The sequence below is a fragment of the Pristiophorus japonicus genome, chromosome 10 (assembly GCF_044704955.1).
Source record: "Pristiophorus japonicus isolate sPriJap1 chromosome 10, sPriJap1.hap1, whole genome shotgun sequence".
NCBI classification, from domain to species: domain Eukaryota; kingdom Metazoa; phylum Chordata; class Chondrichthyes; family Pristiophoridae; genus Pristiophorus; species Pristiophorus japonicus.
This window is the reverse complement of record NC_091986.1, coordinates 161201168-161221857: the sequence shown is the minus strand read 5'-3', so window position 1 is coordinate 161221857 and position 20690 is coordinate 161201168. Positions and strand designations below refer to the sequence as shown.

At 44.9% G+C, this 20690-nt stretch overlaps 1 protein-coding gene and 1 long non-coding RNA gene across 3 annotated transcripts in view; one reads left to right on the top strand and one right to left on the bottom strand.

The window, feature by feature from the left end:
- The window catches only part of LOC139275163 (spermatogenesis-associated protein 13-like), a 365108-nt gene that overhangs the window by 100546 nt on the left and 243872 nt on the right, over positions 1 to 20690 (top strand). The window lies entirely within an intron of this gene.
- The window catches only part of LOC139274837 (uncharacterized), a 69259-nt gene that overhangs the window by 19064 nt on the left and 29505 nt on the right, over positions 1 to 20690 (bottom strand). The window contains exon 2 of the long non-coding RNA XR_011595624.1: positions 7901 to 7980. This is a non-coding gene — a long non-coding RNA (uncharacterized lncRNA). The remainder of the gene's footprint in view (positions 1 to 7900; positions 7981 to 20690) is intronic.

Sequence of the window (20690 nt, the reverse complement as noted above, 5' to 3'; positions counted from 1 at the left end):
GGGTGACTACATTCGACGTCACAGGAAGGCAGGGAAGTGATTAGTGAGTTTTTTTTTTTTCTTGCTCTTTTTTTTTTGCTTTAAATTACGGGCCGGGATTAAAAACAAAATCTAATTAATTGAATACATTATAGATGGCAGGGCAGGCAATGTGTCACTGCTGGAAGCTGGTGGACACCATTGAGGTCCACGGTGACCACATCTGCAGCAAGTGTCTGTAGCTCGAGGTTCCGCAATGATGAGCTGGAATCTGAGCTGCGGACTCTATGACACATCAGGGAGGCAGGGGGGGGCGGTGGGGGTTACCTGGATGCCGCGATCCAGGAGCTAGTCACGCCAATTAGATGAATTCAAATTTGATTGATGGTCAGGGACAGGAGGGTGTGACTGAGTGAGGAAAGTATGGGGACTCAGGATGGAGTGATGGAGGAGCCCCAGCCCTTGCTCTTGTACAACAGGTTCTTGGCTCTTACTCCCTGTGTGGATGAGAGCAATGACTCCAGGGAGGATGAGCAAACTGATCACCACTGTGGTCAAGGGGGTGGGGGGGAGCAAATTTTCATCGGGTAAATAAGATCAGAGTTAAACACGTGGCTCAAAGATCGGTGTGAGATAAATGGGTTTTGGTTTGTGGGCCACTGGCAACAGTACTGGGGTAAGAGGGAGCTGTTCCATGGGGACGGGGTCCACTTACACCATGCTGTGACTAGTGTTATGCTCATAATAAAGTAATGCAACTGAGTACTGTAGACAGTGAGTAAGAGTGACCGTAGCTCCTTTATTTAAACTCGAGTGCTGGTACAGCATGGGAGGTCTGCTTATATACAGTGCTCCCAAGGTATGCTGGGATCCCTTGGGACTCCAACAAGTAGGCCGTCTGGTGGCGGTATGATACAGGTTGCCTAGGGTTACATACATAACTAGGATCCTGGCGAATCGAATAACATAGGGCGCTAGAGAGGGCTTTAAACTAATTAGCGGGGGGGAGGGTTCAGGTGAGCGAAAATTTAAAAAGTCAAAGAATAAGGCAATAGAGCAGGGTAGCACTGGGGGAAATGAAAACCAGAATGTGACAGGAAGGGACAATGTATAAACGTAAAAGTGAAGCAGAAAGTGGGGTCAAAGCAATTAAAGAAGTAGTACTCGGTAAAATAATGGGACTAAAGGCAGACAAGTCCTCTGGACCTGATGGCTTGCATTCTAGGGTCCTAAAAGAAGTGGCTGCAGAGATAGTGGATGCATCGGTTGAAATCTACCAAAATTCCCTGGATTCTGGGGTGCTCCCAGCAGATTGGAAAACTGCAAATGTAATGCCCCTATTTTAAAAAAAAAAAGGAGGCAGACAGAAAGCCGGAAACTATAGACCAGTTAGCCTAACATCTGTCGTTGGGAAAATGCTGGAGTCCATTATTAAGGAAGCAGTAGCAGGACATTGAATTATGCTTTTCCAAATCAAGCAGAGTCAGCATGGCTTTAAGAAACACACATCATGTTTGACAAATTTGCTGGAGTTCTTTGAGAATGTAACGAGCAGGGGGGAACTAGTGGATGTGATGTAGCATGGATAGAGGATTGGCGAACTAACAGAAAACAGAGAGTCGGGATAAATGGGTCATTTTCCGGTTGGCAAACAGTAACTAGTGGGGTGCTTCAGGGATCGGTGCTGGGGCCTCAACTATTTACAATCTATATTAATGACTTGGATGAAGGGACCAAGTGTAATGTAGCCAAGTTTGCTGATGATACAAAGATGGATAGGAAAGCAAATTGTGAGGGGGGGACACACAATCTGCAAAGGGATATAGACAGGCTAAGTGAGTGGGCAAAAATTTGGCAGATGGAGTATAATGTGGGAAAATGTGAGGTTATCCACTTTGGCTGAAAAAATAGGAAAGCAAATTATAATTTAAATGGAGAAAAATTGCAAAGTGCTGCAGTACAAAGAGACTCGGGGCGGGGGCAGGGAGGGGGGTCCCTTGTGCATGAAAAACACAGTTAGTATGCAGGTACAGTAAGTAATCAGGAAGGCAAATGGAACGTTGGCCTTTATTGCAAGGGGGATAGAGAATTCCTGCTAGGGTATTGGTGAGGCCACACCTAGAGTACTGCGTACAGTTCTGGTCTCCGTATTTAAGGAAGGATATACTTGCATTGGAGTCTGTTCAGAGAAGGTTCACTATATTGATTGCGGAGATGAGGGGGTTGAGTTGGTTGGACCTATACTCTTTGGAATTCAGAAGAATGAGAGGTGATCTTATCGAAACACATAAGATAATGAGGGGGGTTGACAAGGTGGATGCAGAGAGGATTTTTCCACTCGGGGAAATCTAAAACTAGGGGACATAGTTTTAAATGGGCGGCCCCTTATTTTGAGACTGAGATGGGGAGGAATTTCTTCTGAGGGTTGTAAATCTGTGGATTTCTCTGCCCCAGCGAGCTGTGGATGCTGGGTCCTTGAATATATTTAAGGCCGAGATAGACAGATTTTTGAGCCATAAGGGAATAAAGGGTAATGGGGAGCGGGCAGGGAAGTGGAGCTGAGCCCATGATAAGATCAGCCATGATATTAAATGGCGGAGCAGGCTTGAGGGACCAAATGCTCCTTTTTCTTATGTTCTGATGTCCTCTTAAGACAAAACTTCATCTGCACAATGACTTCGGTGGTAACTGCTACCATTGCTGTCATGGGCAGATGCATCTGTGACAGATAGATTGGCGAGGACGAGGTCAAATAGGTTTTTCCCTTGTGTTGGTTCTCTCTCCACCTGCCGCAGGCCCAGTCTGGCAGCATTGTCCTCTAGGACTCGGCCAGCTTGGTCAGTAGTGGTGTTATCGAGCCACTCTTGTTGATGGACATTGAAGTCCCCCACCCAGAGTACATTCTGTGCCCTTGCTACTCTCTGCTTCTTCCAAATGGTGTTCAACATGGAGGAGTACTGATTCATCAGCTGAGGGACAGCGGTAGGTGGTAATCAGCAGGAGGTTTGCATGCCTATGCTTGATCTGAAGCCAATGGGATCTGGAGTCAATGTTGAGGACTCCTAGGGCCACTCCTTCCCGACTGTATACCATTGTGCCACCACCCGTGGTGGGTTTATCCTGCCAGTGGGATAGGACATAGCCAGAGATGCTGATGGAGGAGTCTGGGACATTGGCTGAAAGATATGATTCTGTGAGTATGACTAAGTCAGGCTGTTGCTTGACTAGTCTGTGGGACAGCTCTCCCAATTTTGGCACAAGGCCAGAAATATTGGTGAGGAGGACTTTGTAGGGTTGACTGGGCTGGGTGTGTCCGTAGCTGGTGCCGAGAGGTTTGTCCGATTTTTATTATTTTTCTTGTTTCTCGTTGCGGTTTTGTTACAACTGAGTGGCTTGTTAGGCCATTTCAGAGGGCAGCTAAGAGTCAACCACATTGCTGTGAGTCTGGTGTCATATATAGGCCAGACCAGGTAAAGACGACAGATTTCCTTCCCTAAAGGACATTCGTGAGCCAGATGGGTTTTTACGACAATCCGATAGTTTTCTGGTCACCATTACTGATACTATCTATTTTAAATTCCAGATTTATTTAATGAACTGAATTTAAATTCTCCAGCTGCCGTTGTGGGATTTGAACTCCTGTCTCAGTATCTTTAGTCCAGGCCTCTGGTTTACCAGTCCACTAACATTACCACTATGCTACCGTTCCCGTGAATTGTCTTTTCTGTGCTGTAAACTTCCAAGCTCTATAGCTATGTCAGCCTTGTGGTGCATGTTGGCAGGATGTGCCCTTACAACAGATGGTACAGCTCTGGATCTACAGTCGTTGATCATATTTGTAGGCATTTCACTTCTACTGGTCAGCATCTTGGCAGGTATGTCCTTCAGAATTTGCAGGTTGATTATCACCTTTCATGGGAAAGCACTGACCGTGGTTGGAGCACAAGAACCATTCAACATTTTGATTAGTCAGGCCATCACGCTGATATTACTGTTGCAACCTACCTTGAGAATTTGAGTCTGCATGCACTGTCCTCTGTTGAAGTGAAGTATGTGCACCTCTGCCCATAGATGCAATTGTGATGGTACCAGTAGGTAGACACAGAATCTATATGTTGCAGCCTAACCTACTCCTTCCTCGATGCTCTTGGTGGTTCTCCTCAAAAAGGCTCAATAAAATGAGCATTATCCATGAGAAACCCATAGGTGGACTTAATGGGGCTGGAAACATAGAAACATAGAACATAGATGCAGGAGTAGGCCATTCAGCCCTTTGAGCCGACACCACCATGCAGTATGATCATGGCTGATCATGCAACTTCAGTACCCCATCCCTGCTTTCTCTCCATACCTCTTGATCCCTTTAGTCGTAAGGGCCACATCTAACTCCCTTTTGAATATATCTAACGAAATGGCCTCAACAACTTTCTGTGGTAGAGAATTCTACAGGTTCACCACTCTGGGTGAAGAAGTTTCTCCTCATCTCGGTCCTAAATGGCTTACCCCGTATCCTTAGACTGTGACCTCTGATTCTGGACTTCCCCAACGTCGGGAACATTCTTCCTGCATCTAACCTGTCCAATCCCGTCAGAATTTTATGTTTCTCATTCATCTAAATTCTAGTGAATATAAGCCTAGTCGATCCAGTCTGTCTTCATATGTCAGTCCTGCCATCCCGGGATTCAGTCTGTTGAACCTTCGCTGCACTCCCTCAATAGCAAGAATGTCCTTCTTCAGATTAGGAGACCAAAACTGTACACAATATTCAAGGTGTGGCCTCACCAAGGCCTTGTACAACTGCAGTAAGACCTCCCTGCTCCTATACTCAAATCCTCTCACTATGAAGGCCAATGTGCCATTTGCCTTCTTCACCGCCTGCTGTACCTGCATGCTAACTTTCAATGACTGATGTATCATGACACCCATGTCTCGTTGCACCTCCCCTTTTCCTAATCTGTCAGCATTCAGATAATCTGCCTTCCCGTTTTTGCCACCAAAGTGGATAACCTCACATTTATCTACATTATACTGCATCTGCCATGCATTTGCCCACTCACCTAACCTGTCCAAGTCATCCTGCAGCCTCTTGGCATCCTCCTCACAACTCTCACTGCCACCCAGCTTTGTGTCATCTGCAAACCTGGAGATATTACTTTCAATTCCTTTGAATAAATCATTAATGTATATTGTAAATAGCTGGGGTCCTAGCACTGAACCTTGCGGTACCCCTGCTATTACATCTTCAATAATTGATTCCAACATTTTCCCCGCTACTGCTGTCAGGCTAACCGGTCTATAATTCCATGTTTTCTCTCTCCCTCCTTTTTTAAAAAGTGGGGTTACATTAGATACCCTCCAATCCATAGGAACTGATCCAGAGTCGATAGAATGTTGGAAAATGATCACCAATGCATCCACTATTTCTAGGGTCACTTACTTAAGTACTCTGGGATGCAGACCATCAGGCCCTGGGGTCTCAGCCTTCAATTCCATTAATTTCCCGAACACAATTTCCTGACTAATAAGGATTTCCTTCAGTTTCTCCTTCTCGCTAGACCCTTGGTTCCCTAGTATTTCCAGAAGGTTATTTGTGTTTTCCTTAGTGAAGACAGAACCAAAGTATTTGTTCAATTGGTCTGCCATTTCTTTGTTTCTCATTATAAATTCATCTGATTCTGACTGCAAGGGACCTACATTCGCTAATCTTTTTCTCTTCACATATCTATAGAAGCTTTTGCAGTCAGTTTTTATGTTCTCTGCAAGCTTACTCTCATACTCTCTTTTCCCCCTCTTAATTAAACACTTTGTTCTCTTCTGCTGAATTCTAAATTTCTCCCAGTCCTCAGGTTTGCTGCTTTTTCTGGTCTATTTATATGCCTCTTCCTTGGATTTAACATATCCCTAATTTCCCTTGTTAACTACGGTTGAGCCACCTTCCCCGTTTTATTTTTACGCCACACAGGGATGTACAATTGTTGAAGTTGATCTATGTGATCTTTAAATGTCTGCCATTGCCTATCCACCATCAACCCTTGATTCGGCAGTCTATCCTAGCCAATTCACGTCTCATACGATCGAAGTTATCTTTCTTTAAGTTCAGGACCCTAGTCTCTGAATTAACTGTGTCACTCTCCATCTTAATGAAGAATTCTACCATATAATGGTCACTCTTTCCCAAGGGGCCCCGCACAACAAGATTGCTAATTAATCCTCTCTTGTTACACAACACCCAGTCTAGGATGGCCAGCTCTCTCATTGGTTCCTCAACATATTGGTCTAGAAAACCATCCCTTATACGCTCCAGGAAATCCTCGTCCACCATATTGCTATCAGTTTGGTTAGCCCAATCTACATGTAGATTAAAGTCACCCATGATAACTGCTATATCTTTATTGCACGCATCCCTAATTTCCCGTTTGATACCATCCCCAACCTCACTACTACTGTTTGGTGGTCTGTACACAACTCCCACTACCCATTCAAATTCCACATCATCCAAGTTAATATCCTTCCTTACTATTGTGTTAATCTCCTCTTTAACCAGCAGCGTCAACCTACCTCCTTTTCCTTTCTGTCTATCTTTCCTGCATATTGAATACCCTTGGATGTTGAGTTTCCAGCCTTGGTCACCCTGGAGCCATGTCTCCGTAATCCCAATTACATCATGTCCGTTAACAGCTATCCGCGCAGTTAATTCATCCACCTTACTACGAATGCTCCTCGCATTGAGACACACAGCCTTCAAGCTTGTTTTTTTTTAACACTCTTTGTCCTTTTAGAATTATGTTGTAATGTGGCCCTTTTTGATTTTTGCCTTTTGATTTCCCTGCCCTCTACTTTTCCTGATCTCCTTTCTACCTTTTGCTTCTGCCCCCATTTTACATCCCTCTGTCTCCCTGCATAGATTCCCATCCCCCTGCCATATTAGTTTAAACTTTCCCCAACAGCATTAGCAAGCACTCTCCCTACGACATCAGTTCTGGTCCTGCCCAGGTGCGGACCGTCCGGTTTGTACTGGTTCCACCGCCCCCAGAACCGGTTCCAATGTCCCAGGAATTTGAATCCCTCTCGCACCATTCCTCAAGCCACGTATTCATTGTAACTATCCTGCTATTTCTACTCTGACTAGCACATGGCACTGGTAGCAATCCTGAGATTACTACTTTAGAGGTCCTACTCTTTAATTTAATTCCTAGCTCCCTAAATTCAGCTTGTAGGACCTCATCCTGTTTTTTACCTTTATCGTTGGTACCTATATGCATCACGACAACTGGCTATTCACCCTCCCCCTCCAGAATGCCCTGCAGCCGCTCCGAGACATCCTTGACCCTTGCACCGGGGGGCGGGGGCAACATACCATCCTGGAACCTCGATTGCGGCCGCAGAAGCGCCTATCTATTCCCCTTACAATAGAATCCCTGACCACTATAGTTCTCCCACTTATTTTCCTGCCCTCCTGTGCAGCAGAGCCACCCATGGTGCCATGAACTTATCTGCTGCTGCCTTCCCCTGATGAGCCATCTCCCCCAACAGTATCCAAAGTGGTATATTTGTTTTGGAGGGAAATGACCGCACTACCTTCCTACTCCTGATCTGCCTGATGGTCACCCATTCCCTATCTACCTTTGTAACCTTTACCTGTGGTGTGACCAACTCACTAAATGTGCTATTCATGACATCCTCAGCATCGCGGATGCTCCAGAGTGATTCCGAGCGCAGCTTCAGTGCCACAATGCGGTCTGACAGGAGCTGCAGCTGGATACACTTCCTGCACACATAGTAGTGTCCCTGATTTTCCACATAGCACAGGAAGAACATGACATGGGTCTGGGCTCTCCTGCCATGACTTTACCCTTAAATTAACTTAATTTGGCAACAATGTCAAAGGTTTTCTACCGAAAGGAAAAATAAAAATACTCACCAATCCACCAGCCAATCCCTTACCTGCTTGGAAGGAAAAAGGGATTGGAGCAATTGCCACAATGGCTCATGAAAACCTAACTGGCAGCAGAAAAATATAATAAAAAATGAAGAGCAGAAATTATCTTAAAATTGTTCACTTGGTTTGCTTACTGTGACCTTTAAATTTACTTTTGCCTGCAGTAATTTAAGATTTAGTAATTTTGGTCAGTACCCAGTATATTTACCTTGCTTGAATGGTTGTGTATATATTAATTAGTCAGTGGTTGTGCTATGTTAATGGGTGGTTTCATGTGGGCTTCTGTAAATGTGTCGAATACAGGATAGAATGCAGTCATACTTCCTGTACACTGAGTGGGAGATGTTGATTTATTGATGTGGTAGATTCCTGTTGTTGCTTTTCCTTGGCAGGCATATCAAAAGTGACCTTAAGCCCTGAAGCACAGTGATAATAGCTGAGTTTCACTCCAACACAAAACTATTTTGTGACTCACAAGCATTCAAGGTGAACTTACTTTGCAATAGAATCGTCTGCAATGACAGCTATTGTAGTAAGTAAAGGAGAAGTGAGAAGATTTAGAATTTTAAAAACAATTTTCACTCTGGGGAGAGAGGAATGTCAAGTGGACATTGGGAGAAGAGTGAATGAAGGTGACTGAAGTTATGGTCAAAGAACATTTTTGAGGAGGTTTTTAAAAGGAGGGAGAGATGTAATAAGCTGGAGGGATTTAGTAACAAAATCTGAAGCCTTTTAAACTGCATTGTCTGGTCTAGGAAGAGCAGTGTAAGAGTACTGCAGTCTCCAATTTGCATAGCAAGCAGTGCAACTGATCTTGCGAACTGACAACAAAATGTGTCCCAAGGGGTGGACATGTGCAAAGCAGCCATGACAAATTGACCACTGCATGTGCAAAATAATTGAATCATCGCATTAGACCATTACATCATGATGTCATCATAAGGTAGGTGACCAAAATCCATGAAGATTATGCTGCTGCTTGTGCGCCACTTTCGTTGGTCACAGTTAGACCACAGTTGTGACACTGAGGTCTTAGCCATTGGTCTATCACAGCCCAGCTATTTTACCTTCATCTGGCTGCCAGTTGTGGGATATCTGGGCGACAGGAGCCAGTGGCTGGAGCAAATTAAACATTTATGATTGGTTTGGCTGAAGATGGTAGTCTGGAGTGAGTGCACAGTAAATTAGGATGAAGTGCTGAAAGCAGGTAACCAAGTATAAAAGGGAGCTCACCTTACTGTACCCTCATTCAGGAGCTCCAATAAATGGACTTGAGTCACAACAATTCAAGTGCAATACCTTACCTCGTGGAGTCATTACTAGAGTGCTTACAGACACTGGGTGACGAGATTACGAATTTCCACACGAAAAATGGCTAACCGTGGCAACTTTCATCAATTCGCTGATGGGGAAGATTGGGATGCCTTTGTGGAAAGGCTCGAACACTATTTCATCGTGAATGACCTAGCTGGAGACACACCGACCTCGCTGCTGATAAGCGCAGAGCTATCCTGCTCAGTAGTTGTGGACCCACTGTTTATGGCCTTGTCAGGGACATGCTAGCCCCAGAGAAGACGACAACCAAAACACACGCGGAGCTCGTAACAATGATACAGGAACAGCTCAAACCTAAAGAGAGCATCCTCACAGCCAGACACCGGTTCTACACACACCGGCGGCCCAAAGGCCAAGAAATCGCAAAATATGCTGCAGACCTCAGACGACTGGCACTGAGGGACATCTTTGTTATTGGAATTGGCCACGATGGCCTCCTCCACAGGCTGCTCTCTGCGGACACCACGGTCACCCTGCAGAAGGCAATTAACGCCAGCCAGGCATTCATGGCCTCGGCCTGCGATTCCAAGTGGATGATGACTCACCACCAAGACTCTAACCCGGCAAGTGCCGTGATCCGACTGGCGCCCTTTAGAGACAAGACTGCTACCCCAAGTCCCGCAACCCTGAGTCCGCCACATGGGGTCAACCGGCCAACCCCATGCTGGCGCTGTGGAGGAAATCACGGGTCCCACCAGTGCCGCTACAAAGACTATACTTGCAAAGGCTGTAACGAGAGAGGCTATCTCCAGCGAATGTGTAAAATAAATTTTACTCACCGAGTCGCTGAAGAGTTGGCCGATCACCTGGGCTCCAGCGCTGATGAAGACGAAGAGGGAGTCCAGGAGGCAGCTCAGCCCCAGGAAGAGGCGTACGGAGTGTTTACCTGTTCTCCCGAGAGTTCTCCATTGAAAATGGTAGTTAAAATCAACGGTGTTCCAGTCTCGATGGAAGTCGACACAGGGGTGAACCAATCGCTGATGAATCAGGCGGCCTTCGAGAAACTCTGGGACAATCCACTCGAACGACCTAAAATGCTCCTGATCCAGGTGAAGCTGCTCACCTACATAAATGACACCATCCCAGTCGTTGGCAGCATGGGTGTCCAGGTGTCCTACAACGGCGCGATGCACAAGCTACCTTTTTTATGGATCGTTGCTGGTGATGATCCAACGCTGCTAGGAAGAAGATGGATGAAACAAATCCAAATCTGTTGAAGCTGGGAAAGCCTCCAGGCCTCGGTGATCGATGTCCTATGCGGCCCCAAATTTGGATCCATCACAGCACCTGAAGATCCTACCGCCCAGCTCGACTGCGCGGCGACGACACAGACTGCACAACCCAACGGCAAGATGACCCAACCCAAATGACCAGACCTCACCTTCAGGGCTCCAGTGGCAGGACTCCGGAGAAAGATCATTGGCGCAGAAGGTAACTTCCCGGCTTTCGTGGCAGAACCTGGGGAGAAAAGGATCACCGCAGCCTACCTCGTGGAGAGAAAGAAGATGGCGCCCGCACCACGAGGTGAAGCATCTGAAATCAAGATGGCCGCGACCAGACCATGAGGGGCAGCATTGAGGGAGCAACACATGATGCCGAGCAGCGAACTGGATTGGGGTAAAGATTGCAAGGCCTGCTTAAAGGAGACCGGCAACCCAGCAGAATTAAAGGGACAGTTACACTCTTTGTACAGCGATGCCGGTGATACATATATAAAAGATGTAATTAACAAATGCAAGTATCTAAATGCACCTTTGAACAGCAATGCTGATAGTATACATGGAAAATATATAATTGACAAATGTGAATATGTAAAGACAACTAACAATGTCGAGTCAGGTGATTGCGGTCAGAGCCAATGTATCATGAAGTGAAGAAATGATGTGTGATGCCGGGTTCGACATGCACGCCAACAAAACCAAGGGCAAGCACCCAGGTTCAATGGGCTACCCGATCATGTAGCCTGCGCCTCCTGGACCAATGTGATGCCCCAAGGAGTGTGGCCACACACAGGGAGCATACCAACTGCAGGGACAGCGATCAGTGGATGACACTGGCACCCTCTCCCAGATTAGCCCTACCTCTCTGGCCACCAGGGCCAGCACCAGGAGCAAGAGGCTAGCACCCTCCAGCCCTCCCGACGGGACCCTGCAGCCCTCCAAGGAGGATAGGGAGGCCACACATTTCTGTGGCTCTGCCCACCACTAGGCAACGGCAAAGGCCCTGAGACCCAGTCAAGTGAGCGATCCGAGCCCACCCAGCTGGCGGGGGGGTGTAGCGCCACCATCAGACAACCTGGACACAGTCCGGTTACTCTGGAACCAGCATCCTTACCCACCTGCACCTACACCCCAGGAGCAAGACTGTAATACCATGTATATACCTTACCTGTAATATGTACTTGTTCCACTACTGCTAAACCCAAACAGTGATGTAACTAATCCTATTTTTTTTTCTCTGTACATGTATGCAAATGCTGATGTCGAGCCACACACATGGTCAATGTTTGTGGAGGGGGTGGGGTGGGAAATGGATGTATGTAGCCATGGACGCACATGGATCACAGCCAGAACCCACTCAACCCCCACTGCAACCTCCAACCATCCACTGCTGACCATTTCCCAATGTCGTGGCAATAAGGACTTGGGAGTCTACAGGGAGAGAGCCATTACCAAGCACAGACAAGGTGCAAGGGCTTTGGGCACGCAAGTTGAGGGCCAGAGCACACAGTGCAAAGGCCAGTGGCACAAGACTTGGGGGGGGGGGGGAGGGAGAGTGATGTTGTCTCTCTATAATATATGTATATGCCCTGTACACTCAATGTACAGTTACATAAGACCACTGAATGTATCTTCACACTGTGTACACGATGCCTGTATCACCAGAGGGTTGAAAGGTCAAAATTCACGGGAACCCCCTCCCCCAGTGTTTGGGCTCATTGGAAAGGAAATTTAATTTGGGACTATCTACCGGAAAGTTTGAAATCCTAAAGTGCTTATGGAAGAAACTATGAACTTTAATCGAATTTTGGACTTTTACAAGACACATTCAAGTCTGTGGACAGGCCTAAGGAACTAAAGTAGCCCACTTGATTATTGGAACTGTCTGGGTGTTGGGACTAAGGTAAATTGTCTGGAGGAATGGATATTCGAAAACCCTTCTCCACAATAACTCAGATGGCCAGCCATCGAACTGAACCGAGAAAAGCCATCTTCAACATGAATAAGAACAAAGGGCCCACTACAGCCTATATGTGAAAACCAAGCACAAAGGGACATTGCGATTACCAAGCTAATATTTCCATCAGGAAACAGATTTAGAAGAGCGACCCACCCAAGACATATTAACTTTTAACGAGCCCGTCAAAATATTACAAAGAAACGTCAAGGCCGCCAAATTTAAACAAAGAATTTTGGACTGATTGGGCGTGAAGATTAGGACAACTCAAACCGTATAACTGGCCCTCTGTTTTAAGAGGGTATGCCATACTACGCCTAGTACCATACTATGCTCATGTCATCAAGAAGGGAGAGAAACCAACGCGACAGTTGTAAACTAACTTTCCAGCCTCTAAGTCCTGAAGGAAGGAAGAACATCACCATCGCGGCAGTAACCGACCACAGCCAACGTGGTACAAATGAAAAACCACAGCGATCGACCAAACTCGAAACAAAACTCTAACAGATTGAAACTGAAGAATTGAAAGTTTCCACTCTACAATTTAAGTCCTGACTATCAACAGGTGAAAACATTACCTAAAGAGACTTTGAACCTATTTCCAACGAAGAAAACCGGGTTCTTACCCCATAGATCCAAAACACGCCTTACTGCATCAGCAGACTCAACCCAACTGAAGATTGCGCAGTAAGAAGTCTTCTCCGACGTTCAGGGTACGGCAAGCAGAACCTACAGAATTCAACGAACCCCGAAATCGCGAACTACCGCTAACTGACCAGAAAGGATTGGTAAGCATAGTCCCTGCCTGCCCTGGAGTCTAACCTAGCTAGGATTAGGTATTGGGAGGTGGGAGGTGTAATTTTTACCGTAACCCCCTTTGAATGTGTAATGTATTCTTTATTAGAGTAATAAGTTTGACATTGTATTTTCTTGTCTGTAATAAAATCCAAGTTCTTTTGCATCAAATCAGTTGTCCTTTGCACTTTATCACCCCCCCCCCCCCCCAAATAAATCCAGAGTCTAGAACCCAAGGGAGTGGGAGCGATTTGAACTGCTCAAGTAGGTCAGAAGTGAACCTGACCCCCCGGGACTACCCCTTACAGGGTGCAACTGGTGGAGACCTAGGGGTCACCTGCACACTGCAGGTAACCAATTAGAAAAGGGAGCTCACCTTACTGTACCCTCATTCAGGAGCTGCAATAAATGGACTAAAGTCACAACAGTTCAAGTGCAATACCTTACCTCGTGGAGTCATTACTAGAGTGCTTACAGACACAATAGCAACCATGGATGGATTTTCAAATGAGTGTGAATTTTGAAATTAATGTTTTATGAGGATGAGAAGTAAGTGGAGGTTAAAGAAGAAAGGAGTGATAAGTGAGTGGGACTATTTAGTATGAGATAGGATATTAGTGGCAGCGGTTTGGACAAGTTGGAGTTTATTAAGAATAGAACTTGGGAATCTGGTGACAAGATCTTTGGAGCATGCTCTTGGATTCCTTATTTGTATTTGTGACCAAAGCATAACTCAAAGTTTGTTGTGGTGGGGTGAGGTGTGGACTTCAGTCTGGCTAATACAAATTCTGCTGATCCAGGATTTGATGCCAGACAAGTGGACAGCACAGTTACAATTGTGAAGTCAAATTGCTGTGCTTCAAGGAACCTTGGAGCATTCCAGAGCTGCCCATTTGTACATAGGAGGGAAGCCATTACAGGAGATATGCTGCTATATTGGAACAGGTAGGACTGGAATAAAAGAAAGGTGACACCTCGGGAAAAATAGGAGAGGAGAATGGAATGGTCAACCATGTTGGAGGCTGTGGAGAAGTTGTGAAGAACAGGAGCAATAATGTGCCATGGTTACAATTATAGTGGTTGTCGATGGTAACCAGGGCAGTCTTGAGTAGGATGGAAACTGAACCAAAATGATTCACGCAGGGAGTGGTGAGAGAAGTAAACACGTTTGAGGACATTGTAAGATAGAGAGATTTGAGAGGGAGAAGTAGTTGGAGAGAACAGAGGGGTCAGGGTGGGCTTTTTAAGAGAGAATTGTTCACGGCTATTTTGATGGGAAAATAGTAATGCCTGTGAAAAAGAGCACGAACAGACCATAGGACATTCTGTTCAAAATCATTTAAGAACCAAATGGTTAGAACTGAAATACTGTAACTCCATCATGTTGTAGCAATTCAGATTTGGCTCTGTTTTAAATGAAAATCATTTCACAGTCTGCTTTGTCTCCGTTCAAATAGTATAAATTTATCTTCCACGGTAGCTGCATATCTTGTGACAGACACAATATAAGATTACAATAAAACAGACTGTTCATATCTATTTTGTTGTCATAAGGTTTCTTGGTCAATTCTTATTTGTCTGGTTGGAGGAGCATATGCTGATTTATTTGGGGCCAGGTTGTTTTTTTCTTTAAGTACTGTGTGTATATGATATTGCTGCAGATTTTTTTGTGATGTAAAACTGAACCTTTGCTTCAGAGTGATATTCTACTGGACAAGTTTTCTGAATTAAACTCTTGTGAATTGGTTTGTACAGATTTGACCAGTACAGATTGATTTTTGATTTTGGATCACCTGGTCAAATGGATCAGGACATTTCCAGGTTTGATCCCAGGTCTGTGGTGTGAACTAATCTTAGCCATGGACACCACAATTGATATTAGTACTTTTGTGACATAGAAGGGAAACATCAGTGAGATTTCTCATTTCTGAATGCTTTGTGCATTTGCATGTGTGCTTGTGTTGACATCAGGTCAACTGAATTGTGATACACCTCCATGAAGTCAAACTACCTGCCAGTGCTCACTGTTCAAGCTCTTCCTGAAAATTGGCCACTTGGGCAACATATTGGTGGATATCTGGTCACCTGTAGAACTGTACTTCAGCATGTGTCATGCCTTTAGGAGAGAAAGGGGAAACTTATTTTATATTATTACATCCATTGGGCTAGACTTTCCTGTGAGCCCCTCAACGCCCAATTGCTCGCTCAGAAAAACCGCTAACGTTTGGTGAGTAATGTTGGTGAGAATTTCCACTTATCTTTAAACTAATTAAAACTAATCGCCCGGCGAGAAAATGGGCATTGCACCTTTATTGTCGGTGGTTAAGGGGAAACTAAGTAAAACGGACAGTTCCTACCGGAATGGATGATAAGTATTTAAAATTTAGTCCGAGGCGGCGGATGGGCCTAGGGAGGGGGTGAAACTTTTTTTAAATTTCAATTAAAAAAAAAAAAAATGTAAAAAGTATTTCCAAGACCCTTTTACGTCTAATCGCCATTTTAAAATTAAAAAAATAAACCAATAAAGAACCTTTAACTTACCTTTCTTTGCCGAGTACTCACCTACCACCCTGTTTAAGCAGCTTTTACAGGGCGATTTTCTCGGTGATCTGGACGTCGACGGTTGAGGCTAAACTTGCGCTCTGGCGATTTTTCTCAGCGTTGCGCGTCGGCGGTTTGGGCCCGGCGGGCATGTTCAGATGTGGGTGATACCATTTAAAAAAAAAAAAAAAAAAAATAAGGGCAAAACTTTCGCCGGGAAGAAAAACAGCTGTACTGCTGAGAAAATCACTCAGAACTTGCCGAAAATTATGGGAAAATCTAGCCCATTGAGATAATGGGCCGGTTTTAGGCTCAGCAGTGATGCTATTCATTACACTGGCACTTGTCCATAGACACATAGACATTCTATGGGCGTTTGCATTGGGAGTTCCCATTAGCCAACCATCCAAAAAGCGCTGTGTGCTCTACAGGGCATCTGGGATCTGTGAACAGGAAAAGCAACTGTGTATCTCCTTAACCAATCAGATTGAAGAAACGTTAATATGCAGTGCAGAGTTGGAACCAGGAAGTGCAAGTTAAAATATTAAATTCAATGTCAAATCAGGTACAGAAAGTGAAAGGAAGATTGGATTGCGAGAGATAGATGACAAAGAAAACGTTTTTTTAAAATTATTTAAAATATTTTGCTTTATAAAAAAAAAAAAAATTTCCAGCAATGATTAAAAGCTGAAAGAATGAGGCTCCACTTTTGGAAAAAGTTAATTTTCAGTGCCAGAGAGGTTGTTTGGCAGTTTTAAGATTTACCACGCAAAGGGTACTTACACTGGAATGGACAAGCCCTAACCTTTTCTGGTGAATTTACTACAACTACAGCTACAATTTGCATTAATATAGCGCCTGTAACATAGTAACATGTTCCAAGGTGCTTCACAGGAGGGTTAGCAAACAAAATTTGACATCAAACCAGATAATGAGATGGTAGGTCAAATTACCAAAAGCTTCGTGAAAGAGGCAGGTTTTAGGTAGCATCTTGAAGGAGGAGAGAGGTGGAAACATTTAAGAAAGGAATTCCAGAGCTTAGGGCCTAAGCAGCTGAAGGCACAGCTAACATGGTGGCGCAATTAAAATGGGGTTTGTGTATATATCCGGTAAGTACAGCAATTTCACGCCGTTCAATATATTTGGTGAATCTCTGAGATACCATTATCACGCAACTTTTGGAGAAGTATGATATCTCGGACAGCAACTTCCTGATTTCTGCATTTAACTGCGTATGTGCAGTCGCCAAAAGTGGCTGTCTGATTTCAATGTAAATAATGGTATGCGCTGTTAGCTCCGTCGTTTATTTCTACTGCAAAATCTGTCCCTCTGAATCCTCCGCATATGGGGCATTAAGTTCAGAATAGATGAATCCTTCAAAGATGAATCCTTTTTAAAGATTTTTCCCTGAAGACAGCTGCTCGTGGGATCATTTCCCTGGTATTATGAGTATGTATTTAGAAGAATATTTACAGTGTTTATTTAAACTGATTGCCATAGCTAGCTATCTCATACAACAACAATATTGTGTAAATATGGGTTACACTGCAAGTTTTGCTGAATAAGATTTCAAAGACTATGGGTTAAATTTTCCCCAGTGCTGTTTTTTGGCATATTGCAAAAGTTGTGCCCGTTTTTTTTGGCCCTGATTACTCCAAAATAAAATAACTTGCAAGTTTCCCCATTCTATTTTTTAAATTGGCACCGCACAGCCTGCCCTTTAGCTTGGGGGGTGGAGCCTAATGTCAGCGCTGAAAAAACGATTCCTCCCCCCCCCCCCCCCCCCCCCCCTTCTGCACATGCGCAGAAACAAAAGTACGTTTTTGACGTGACTGCAATGGGCACGCCCACTACAGCTCCCGGTCTGCATTTGGCCATTTTTAAAGAGCCAGTTGTGTGTGAGAACTTTAATCCTCATTGGAAAAATCGGAGCTGTAATACAATATGCAACGCAGCTCAAGGACCAAGAATTTCTTACAGGATGAAGTGGAGGCCCTGGTTACTGTGATTGAGGACAGATGGCACGAGCTGGACAGCAGCAGGGGCCACATAAAAGTTTCACCAAAAGAAATGAAGAAACGCTGGAACTAACTTGCAGAAGATTACTGTGCAATCCCTTAGAACTGGAGGCCAGTGCAAAAAGAAGTAGCAGAAGCTTGGTTAAGTAGTTAGTGTAAGTAATATTTTCATTTATTCACTAAAATTGCAATTGTAAATATGAACATCTATATGTCCCACCCAGCAGAAAGACACCCTCTCTAAAATGTTATATTTTCATCTTTGCAGAGGGAGGTGGCACACAACAAAAGGGAAAGAACTCGAACAGGAGGAAGCCTGGCAAATCTGCACCCACTGACACCCTTGGAAGACCAGGTCACTGCTTTGATGGGTCTTGCCTGGATAAAAGCAACTACCACTGCACAATCTGAGCCCACACTCGAGGGAGAGAGTAAGTCCTGTAAATTCTACAGTCTGGCTTTGCTAAATGCCAAGTACTGTGCGGGCTAGCCATGCTTCGGTTCATGGGGATGTCTCCGTCAGCTACGCTTCGGTTGATGCAATATGCTATCATTCATCGTGGTCCTTCAAATGAGCCTGCTGCCTGTGCTGTGTGTGAGCCTACTCATGCCACCCACCCTGCCCCCTCCTCTGTTGCTAACCATTTGTCTGTTCTGCTTTATTTTGCAGAACTTGAGGCCAACCCTGATGCGGCTGAAGCCGTGCAGAAGATTCAGATGCGGATGAGCCTGAAGAGAACATCTTCCAATCCCATCTTCCAGACCAAGAGCATGGGGGTGAGGGGGAGGTGATGGATGAAGCCCACAGTGTTGTACTCACTCTGGAGGAGATGCCGGTGCCGCTCATTGAGGTGCCAGGCCCTTTCCTGAGTGATACGAATGTTGGGACATTCCATGCGAAGTTGGGACTCCAGTAGTGGGGTGCAGCGAGGCACATCCAGGGCTCCACCGTCCGAGGCTGCAGGTCTTTTGACGCAAAAAAACCCCTAAAAAAATCGTAACTAACTGAATTATGCTGGCGCACAATCTTTGGGGAAACTTGGATATTTTAATTTCGGCCAAAAAAACAGCGCAGATAACTGGGGAAAATTGAGCCCGCAGTGTCCTTTTGTGATTGTTTATTAATTGATTGGAAATGGCAGTAACTTGTTATTTTAATTGTCAAAACAAGACTTTTTCTGAAAATAAAGCTGTCCATATGAACACATCCCAAGCATTGAAGCACTGACCACACTTGATCAGTTCCGCTGGGCATGCCAGACACGAGGCTCCCAAAACGAGCGCTCTACTCCGAACTCCTTCACGGCAAGCGAGCCAAAGGTGGGCAGAGGAAATGTTATAAGGACACCCTCAAAGCTTCCCTGATAAAGTGCAACAACCCCACCGACACCTAGGAGTCCCTGGCCAAAGACCGCCACAAGTGGAGGAAGTGCATCTGGGAGGGTGCTGAGTACCTCAAGTCTCATCGCCGTGAGCATGCAGAAATCAAGAGCGTGCAGCAAACCAGTCCCACCCACCCTGTCCCTCAACGACTATCTGTCCCACCTGTGACAGGGACTGTGGTTCTCGTATTGGACTGTTCAGCCACCAAAGGACTCCTTTTTAGAGTGGAAGCAAGTCTTCCTTGATTCCGAGGGACCGAGGGGCTGCCTATGATGACAGTAGAAATTTGAACTTCAACAACAAATTGTACTTGAATGCTTAACAAGAAAGAAACGTATTTGACACTGAGCAGGAAATTAGACCAAATTTAGTGGGGAAAGGTCAAAGTCACAAGAAAAGTTTCATTTTTAAGGAGGCTTTTTGAAGTGGGTAGAGGAGAAGGGGGGGGGGGTGGTGGGGTTGTGGAGCTGGTAAGGCAAAGCAGTTTTGTGAAAGAATTAGAGGATAGATACATAATGACTGGAGGATATGGGCAGTAATGAATGGTTGGTGAAGGTCATGAGGTGATTTGAAGTGGAGGTCAAGGATCTCCAGTCTATTTGCTGGGGCACAGGTAGCCACTGGAACATGGCTAGTATGGGATTTATGGGTGTGTAGCAGATGACATGGGCCAACTTACCATGATTTTATAAAGGATGGAGACGTAGCCAGCCAGGATGGTTTTAAAGAAGTGAAATCTTGAGATGATGTGGATAAGGGTTTCAGCGGCAGTTGGGGAGAAAGCTAACGCAATGTTGGCCATTATCTCAAGGGCGTTCGTATATAAAAGTGAGGAAGTGATGCTTCAGTTATACAGAACATTGGTCTTGCCTCATCTGGAGTACTGTGTTCGTGACCTCAGGAAGGATATATTGTCCTCGAGGGGATACAATGCAGATTCACCAGAATTAAAACGTGGCTTAAAGGATTACATTATGAAGACAGGTTACATAAACTTGGATTGTATTCTCTTGAGGTTAGAAGGTTGAGACATGATTTAATTGAAAACTTTAAAATGATAACCATATTCAATAATGTCGATAGAGAAACTATTTCCTCTGGTAGGAGAATCCAGAAAAAAAGGCTCAACCTTAAAATTAGAGTGAAGTCATTTAGGAATGAATTCAGGAAGCACCTATTCATACAAGGGGTAGTTGAAGTCTGGAACTCTCCCAAAGATCTGTGGATGCTGGGTCAATTGAAATTTTCAAGATTGAGATCAACAGATTTTTATTCGGTAAGGACATCCAAGGGACATGGAGCAAAGGTGGTAAATGGAGTTGAAGTACAGATTGATCTGCAATGATCTAATTGAATGGCAGAACAGGCTAGAGTGGCTGAATGGCCTACTCCTGTTCCTATGCCCCTATGTAAAATTAAGGTCTCAGGTAGGCAGTAATCCAGACATGGAAGAAATAGTGTTGGTAACTAGAATGTGGTTTAAAAAGCTCAGCTCAGGATTGAGTAGTATACTGAGATTGCAC